Below are 8,870 nucleotides of genomic sequence, written 5' to 3' on the forward strand. Positions count from 1 at the left end.
TTCAAATTTTATGCAGCAGAGAAAGAGCAACTCTCCACTCACAAATAGAATTCTTCCTTAGAATTTAGTCAACATTAAGTTAGTAGTTATTATATGCATAATATTTGTTCCTCTGATTTGAGCTCCAGAGGTTATTTAACGGATCCTCAGCCCAATGAAAGGATTGTGTAGAAAGTATATTTTAATAAAGTGAATCTTGTTCCTTTGGATATCATTTCCACAACTTTTCACTCTTCAAATTGTAGAAACGTCTTGTAGATTTTTATTGACTTAGATGTCGAAGATATCTAAGTTAATTATCTCTCAATGGAACTATACATTTTTCTTAAAAAAAAGAAGCAGTAAAAAAAAACACATTTTCAAATATTTTTTGAATCCCGTGCGAGTTGGTGCATATTCTGTTGATCTAAAATAATTGGATGTGTATTTTAAGTACTAGCTTTGTAAACCCTTTCTCATACATGTCTTTCGTATTTCCCACCACTGCTGACCTCTAGAAGTTACTCTACTTTTAAAACATGACATACATTTTGTTGTCTCAAAGGAAAACAAAAATACCCAGTCAGTTGTGCTTTAATTCCGTTGTGTTTAATTCAGTAGTTACTCATAATTTTTTGCGTTTGGGTCCAGCGATATACTTTTGACTCTTAAACTTTGGTTGTTATTTTAGTATCACTCTGTTCTTGATTGCTTAAGTCTCCATTTCGATACCTTTTGTGTCTCGTGCAGAAGGAACATGATGGCGATTTATTTCTCCAGAATTGCCTAGAGGTAATGTTTCAAATGAGACGATATAAAGTTGTGAGTTCGACTTGTCAAGTTTCTACTATGATTCATGCCATATGTAGACTATTCTTTTACTTGTTTCAGTCACTTGACAGGGGCCATGCTGTAGCACCGCCTTTAGTCGAACAAATTGAGCCCAGGACTTAACCTTTGTAAGCCTAGACCATATTCTATCGTTCTCTTTTGCCGAATCGCTAAGTTACGGGGACGTAAGTACACCAACAGCGGTTGTCAAGCGATGGTGTGGGGGAACAAACAGAGACTCATAAATACATACATATATATATATATATGCGACGGGCTTCTTTCAGTTTCCATCTACCAAATCCACTTAGAAGGGTTTGGTCGGCGCGAGGCTATAGTAGAAGACACTTGTCCAAGATGCCACGCAGCGGGACTGAACCCGTAATCATGTGGTTGAGAAGCAAACTTCTTACCACACAGCCACAAGTCTGTATTATTTGTATCATAAATATTCATGCACAACATACTCAATGGACTAGCCTACGTTTATTCTGGCTCTGCTGCTGTGTTAAGATAGAACTTTCAGTCTTCCTCGGAGAGAGATCAGTATGAATTTATTTTTGTGTTTCGCCTGATCCATATTAGCCATCCTAACGAGGATTTTATTTCCCTGTTGGGTTTTTTTCTGCGTAATCTGTCTCCATTCGCAATAACGGTGAAACTTTCAGGCGTGGATGTTTGATAAAAGTTGCTTCCCAAGTACATGACTCTAGGTTTAGTCCCATTGCGTGGCACCTTGGGCAAGTCAAGTGTGTTCTACCATAATCCCGGGCCGACCAAAGCCTTGTGATTGGATTAGGTAGACGGAAACTGAAAGAAGCCCGTAATGTATTTAATAATAATAATAATAATAATAATAATAATAATAATAATAATAATAATAATAATAATAATAATAATAATAATAATAATAATAATAATAATAATAATAATAATAATAATAATAATAATAATAAATGCCCTGATGCAGTACCAGGCAGCGGCTCTCATGGCTTCTGATCTTAACTGATTGGAAGTGTTATCATGTACATTGTTTTGTCTTGGTATAAAAGATGGGCTACAGCAAATATTCTGCTCAATACCACAGATTTGCTTGTCAGTTGTTTGACCTTAACCAGTTGAGCATGTCCCTTGGTGGCTGACGATATGTGCATCTCTGATCACGAGCAGAAGTAGTGGGGGAGCATCATAGCCATGTGTTGAGAGGGATTCTTTGGGGTTTGAATAGTTCACCTCTGGAAACATGGGTGGTTCTTTCAACATCCTTAAACAACCCTTATTCAGGGACCGTTTGAGCGGGATGGGCTACTCAACCTGAAGAAAATTCTAACTGGGCCTCACCTGCAAGGTCATGTGTTGTTTATCTTGATATGAGATCACCATGTCGCGCACATATGGTTGTGATGCATGTGCCTGGTGTACCTTTATCAGACGGGTAGTCATGATGGGTATATTGGGCTTCGTATATTTTACCCCAGTGTCACTTTGATGGCATGAACTGCTCTCTCACTCAATAATAATAATAATAATCATTATTATTATGTATATTCCAGTGTATGGTTGCTTTCCCATTTTCTGTAACTTTTTCTGGCGTGTGACTATACCATCTTTTTGATGTTATTATTCCATAGTGTTGGCATAGCTTCCAGCGTATATAGATCCCAACTCCATTGTGTCTGTGAATATATTCTTTCTTAGCCATGACTGGGCAGCCAGAGACAATATGATTTATTGTTTCTTCTCTATCACCACATATTCTGCAGTTACTTCTTGTTGTTGTTGTTGTTGTTGTTGTTGTTGTTGTTGTTCTTCTTCTTCTTCTTCTTCTTCTTCTTCTTCTTCTTCTTCTTCTTCTTCTTCTTCTTCTTCTTCTTGTTAATGTAAATGCTACTAAATGTTTTGAGTGCATCTTCGCTTCTCTCCGCTCATCAGTATATATATATATATATATATATATATATATATATATATATATATATACATAATTATAAATAGGGGCAGACGAAAAAATTTCTAATGCCAAATATGCCGAAATTAGACACCCTATCCAGTATATTATATATAATTGTGAGTGTGTGTTTGTGTAAGTGTGTGCGCGTGCTTTTTGTGTACTCTGGGGTCTTGAATAATCGCCCTCCCATCGCTTATTAATGTTTAAGATCTCTCCACACTTTTATTCCAACCCTCCCACTTATTAAATTCTGATAATCTATCTCCGGTGAAATTATTGTAAGCTATTCATACTGATACAACAGCTGGAGAATCTAATAACAATTTTATTTTACATTAAAAACATTATATATATATGGCAAAAAAAGAACATTATATTTTATAACATTTATGTTATAAAATGAATAGGATAAACTGAATAGCTAATTCTGATTTTAGAAAAAAATCAAGGGTGACAGAAAATTTTAAATAATGATTTCTCATTTAGGTACAAGGCCAACAATTTCTAGGTAGGGACAAGTGGATTAAAGCAACCCAGTACATTACTGGTGCTATATTTTATCGACCTCGTACGTATGAAAGGTAAAGCTAACCTCAGCAGGACTGAACTCAGAACGTAATGGGCCATAGCTCTATGCTGCAAGGCCCGGTGCCCGATGCTTAGGCACAAGGCCAGCAATTTAAAGGGAAGGAGAAAACAAGATACTGATGACAGGAATGAGAAGAAAACCTGGAGTGTTCTATTTGTTTTCATAACGCATAGAAGAAAAAATATTTATCCACAGTTTATGTAGCCGACGTTTATGCCGGTGAGCCTTTAACATTTTAGGACATTGATAACCTTCAGCTTTAAGAAGATCAATCATTTCGAGACACAACACACCTGTTTCCGGACACATAGAAAAATGGAAATTGCTGTCAGAAAATATGTTTTACAACTAATCAGAGTTTATAAAAACTTTAGGTTGGACAACAATTTCTCTACCAGTCACACAACACAAATTCCATGAAAGCTAAGAACTTCAATGATGAACTGTTTATCCTTACAAGACAAGCTTTTTGCGAAATAAGGATTTAATAGCATCAGCACGACTCAAGTAATTTCTCATTGAATATCATGACAAAGAAAAGAGTATTTCGTGGTGTGATGCACGGACATTATTCTATACAAGAAAAGCAAGCATTTGCTATCGTGGTGAACAAATGCAAAGAGGATTAATATTCTGAATTAGAGCGAATGAAAGTGAAAACCCATTGGAATGCAAAAAGGAAACGCCATGTCTCAGACACACCGAAGCAGGGATATCTCACCAAAGCAGGGATATCTCACCAAAGCAGTTCGTTTGTTTTACTCGAATTTGGCCGGTGTCAAAAACTCTGAATAAAAGAATATATATATATATTTATCTGCAGGTGTATATCTGAACCTTCATTTAACAGGCTTGCCTTTACCTCGTTATTCAACTATCTATCTATCTATCTATCTATCTATCTATCTATCTATCTATCTATCTATCTATCTATCTATCTATCTATCTATCTATCTATCTATCTATCTATCTATCTATCCATTTATCTATTTATGTATGTATGCATCTATATCCATGTGTGCCTCGTATGTGTATATTATATGTCTCGTCCAGTGTGCATGTGCGTGTGCGTGTGCGTTTGTGCATGTGTATGTGTGTGTGTGTGTGTGTGTGAGAGAGAGAGAGAGAGAGAGAGAGAGAAGAGAGAGAGAAAGAGAGAGAAAAATAAAGGAATATTGATCACCATCCCTAACATTACTTTCATGGTTACATGATAAAGCATCTTGGAAATCACAAATATTCTCTTTATATTGTTAGCTATAAATAGTTTTTGGCGAAATTGCTTTTGGCCTGAAACAATTCTGCAATTTCTCAAGCAATCTTTACCAAAATTTTCACATATCTGAAACCATCCAAGAATCATCCAAGAAAGACATGGGTAGAAATTGCTCTTACACTGTTCATGTTCAACTGGAGACACCACACCACACACACACACACACCACACACCACACACACACCACCACCACCACCACCACCACCACCACCACCACCACCACCACCACCACCACCACCACCACCACACAACACCACACACCACACGCATTCACACACGCGCAGAGATATATACCTCCGGTTTGGATAAACTGTCACGAAGGCAATAATAATTTTAAAAAAAAACATATAGTTGATAGAAGTCAACAACAATGGTTGATTATACTTATATACACATATTTATATGAATTAAACAAATGCCCTGTTAACAAAACCCTATAGTCTAGGGGCTTGGTAGAAGTCGAGTTAGGCTTAATCCACCAAGAAACAATTTTGCACATACACAGACACAGACACTCACACACGCTCACACACACGCACGCATACACACACACAAACTTATTTTTAATCGGTACACCGTGAAGGTCTCCTATGCTAACTCTGCTAATTTAGAGCAGCTTGTGCATCGCATAAACAACAGTAACATGCGACAAAGGTTCAATAACCCACCTACTGGATCTAACGAACATACGCATCTAAATACTAACAAAAGAGATGTAAACCGCTATGAAAAATACCAATTACGATCAAATTGCAATAGTACAAATACTTATGATACAGCTAACGCGGTAACAACGGCGTCGGTAAATGGAGTCGGGACTGCCTTATATACAAATAAATACGATAAATACTCATGCAGAGAAAAAATCAAAATGTCAACTGATGAATTTCAGTATGAGTACAAATCTTTATATATAAAAGTGAAGTTGTGTGTCTGTCTCATACGATTTAGATTCCTAACTACTCCCACATTTTGCGGTGCAGTTTAACCAAACCCGGGTATCTTATAGTCGTGATTCATATCGAGCCCTTCTGGGTATCAGCGCGCGTCTACGATGAGTCTACGATTTAAAAAAAAAAATTACCATCATTTTTTTCCATTCTAATGCATTTTTTCGCTATTATATACGGGAAGTAACTCTCTAAAAATGTCTACGATGAGTCAACGATTTGAAAAAAAATTTACCATCATTTTTTTTCCATTTTTAATGCATTTTTTGGCTATTATATAAGGGAAGTAACTCTCTAAAAATGTCTACGATGAGTCAACGATTTAAAAAAAAAATTACCATCATTGTTTTCCATTTTTAATGCATGTTTTTGCTATATTTTGGCTATAACTCTCTAAAAATGCTTATATAGTTATTTCCCTTACAAACCCGAGCAACGCCGGGCGATACTGCTAGTCTTGTATATAAATGTACCGTGCACACTAGGGGAGGCCGTATGTTTACATTGGGCAGACGGCTGATTCATTTAAGGATCGTTATTGTAACCATGTCGCCAGCTTTAAGATAATCAATGAGATATTCAACACGTTTTGCCGATTTTGTATAGCGAATGAAGGAGGCTCCATAGTAAGGCACGCGAAACCATGCAATATAATTTCCAGGTGATGCCGTCTCTGCTCCGAGGAATACCTGTCTGTTCTGTGGACTAAGAAGATCATTAATAAAATTTCTGAAGGAATCTGGAGATGCCTACACGCATAGTGTAGGCGCAGGAGTGGCTGTGTGGTAAGTAGCTTGCTAACAAACCACATGGTTCCGGGTTCAGTCCCACTGCGTGGCATCTTGGGCAAGTGTCTTCTGCTATAGCCCCGGGCCGACCAATGCCTTGTGAGTGGATTTGGTAGACGGAAACTGAAAGAAGCCTGTCGTATATATGTATATATATATAAGTGTGTGTGTATATGTTTGTGTGTCTGTGTTTGTCCCCCTAGCATTGATTGACAACCGATGCTGGTGTGTTCGGCAAAAGAGACCGATAGAATAAGTACTGGGCTTACAAAGAATAAGTCTCGGGGTCGATTTGCTCGACTAAAGGTGGTGCTCCAGCATGGCTGCAGTCAAATGACTGAAACAAGTAAAAGAGTAAAAGAGAGTAAGAGTATATAAATGCACTTTCGTACAACGCAGGGGTAATGAATTTTGAATAACTGTTAATATAATTTACTTTAAGGTATGGATGACCCAAGTTTACTTTTAACCTCCCAATTCTTACAAACACGAAATAGATAGTTAACTCGCTTTGTGATCATGAGTGCACCAAACCTTACGTGTGCGTATGTTTACATTTTCGCGGATGCCTGTATGAGCGAGTGTACTCGAACCATGCAGCCGGCCGAGAGCGTTTATACATCCATATTTATCAACGGTTATTTTTAATACTTTTCTCGTTGTATTGCGACAGAACAGTTGCAGAACTGTTATTTTAACGTGTTGTGTCTGTTTATCACTCGATGAGATATATCTGCACCGCTGGATGCTCGTGAACCCGTTGTTGAGTGTTCCACCCGTGAGGCTTCGATGCTAGACGCGTCGAAACAATTGGCGTGATTAATAAATTCTGTATATTCCATCTTCCGTCTTCCATTTGCCACATATATATATATATATAAATCTCAGTAAAGCACAGCCAGCTGTATCACTTTTCCATATATATATATATATATATATGCATGTATATATATATATATGTATATATATATATGTATGTATGCATGTATATATATATATATATATATATATATATATATATATATATATGCGTGTGTATGCATATGCATAACATATATATATATATATATATATAATGTATATATGTATGCCTGGATGTATACATGTATACATATGAAGGCGTTAAATGTAGAGTTTAGTGCTTCCCTTCCATGTAATTTATTTTTGTTAAACTGTATATTTTTTAAAGGAAGCTGTACAAAAAGTTTTCCAGATTAGTGTCCCCCCTGCTGATTTCGTTTCGTTATAAATTTTTTTAATAATGCATAAGTTTTAATGTTACCTTTCAGAGATACGTTTTCGATATGCTGAAGATAAAAAAAAACGTTCCTAACTGTCATGAAAAGACGTTCATAACTGTTTAACAATCGAATACTTGAATATGTTACTCGTGAGCATCGCATATATTATTCAGGAAATTTGACTGCTTAATAACAGAAAAATTTCCTACATATCTTTTACCCGCATAAAGCTAGGTAACTCTGCTAGCATCTTTCTATATACTCAGAGAAACACATCATTAATACACGCGCGCGCGCGCGCGTATTAATGATGTGTTTCTCTGAGTATATGTGTGTGTGTTGTGTGTGTGTGTGTATGTGTGTGTGTGTGTGTGTGTGTGAGTTAGTGTGTGTGTGTGTGTGCTTGTGTGTGTGAGTGCGTATGTGCGTATGTGTGCTTGTGTGTATGTATTTGCTTCGGCTGTATATATACTGAAGTTGAAACGATATTAAGATTAGCAAGTTCCCTGCACAAAGATGACGCAAATTCGTACAGTGTTCCTTACTTTTTTAAAGGCGGGGCCCCAGGATGGCTCCAGACTAATAACTGAAAAAAAGCAACATAAAAATATATGTGTTCTTGTGTGTATGTCTGCGTACATGTTTGTATGAGTGTGTGTGCGCGCGCGAGTGAAATATTAGTTGAGACATAGATACATACATTTAACAGTAGTTACATACGTTTTATTAAAACAGTTTAACCCGTTCCCATGCAACTTAAAGTTCCGAGACCTCAAGTAGCATGCCGAATCAAACTCTTTTAAATAATAATAATAATAATAATAATAATAATAATAATAATAATAATAATAATAATAATAATAATAATAATGATGATGATGATGATGATGATGATGATGATGATGAGATAATAATAATAATAATAATAAAGTAGTTCTTGTTGCGTAAAAGAAGTGAAGACGACATTTCAAAACGGCGTTTTTTTTTTGTCGTCGTTCGATTCGTGCGGCACTCATTTCTCAAGTATTTTTGTTTTTCCAGTCTCTTTCAAGTGGGGGGAAATTGTTTTATACGTTACGTCTAATTCAGAAGCAAGCTCTCGAACAGTTGTGCGTGGATTGGCTTCGGCTCTTAGTTGATCTTTGTCAACATCCGATGGCCGACCACTACGCTTATCATCTTCAAGACTATCGTCAGCGCTGCGAAATTTCTTGAACCACTATTGTGCTGTTCGTTCATTAGTGGTTCCTGGGTCAAACACATCG

At 36.6% G+C, this 8,870-nt stretch overlaps 1 pseudogene; it reads left to right on the forward strand.

Annotated features, from left to right (window-relative positions):
- The first annotated feature begins 8,054 nt into the window (after positions 1 to 8,054).
- On the forward strand, positions 8,055 to 8,154 carry LOC115215979 (annotated as a pseudogene).
- Positions 8,155 to 8,870: the final 716 nt, after the last annotated feature.

The sequence above is a fragment of the Octopus sinensis genome, linkage group LG9 (assembly GCF_006345805.1).
Source record: "Octopus sinensis linkage group LG9, ASM634580v1, whole genome shotgun sequence".
Taxonomy (NCBI): Eukaryota; Metazoa; Mollusca; class Cephalopoda; order Octopoda; family Octopodidae; genus Octopus; species Octopus sinensis.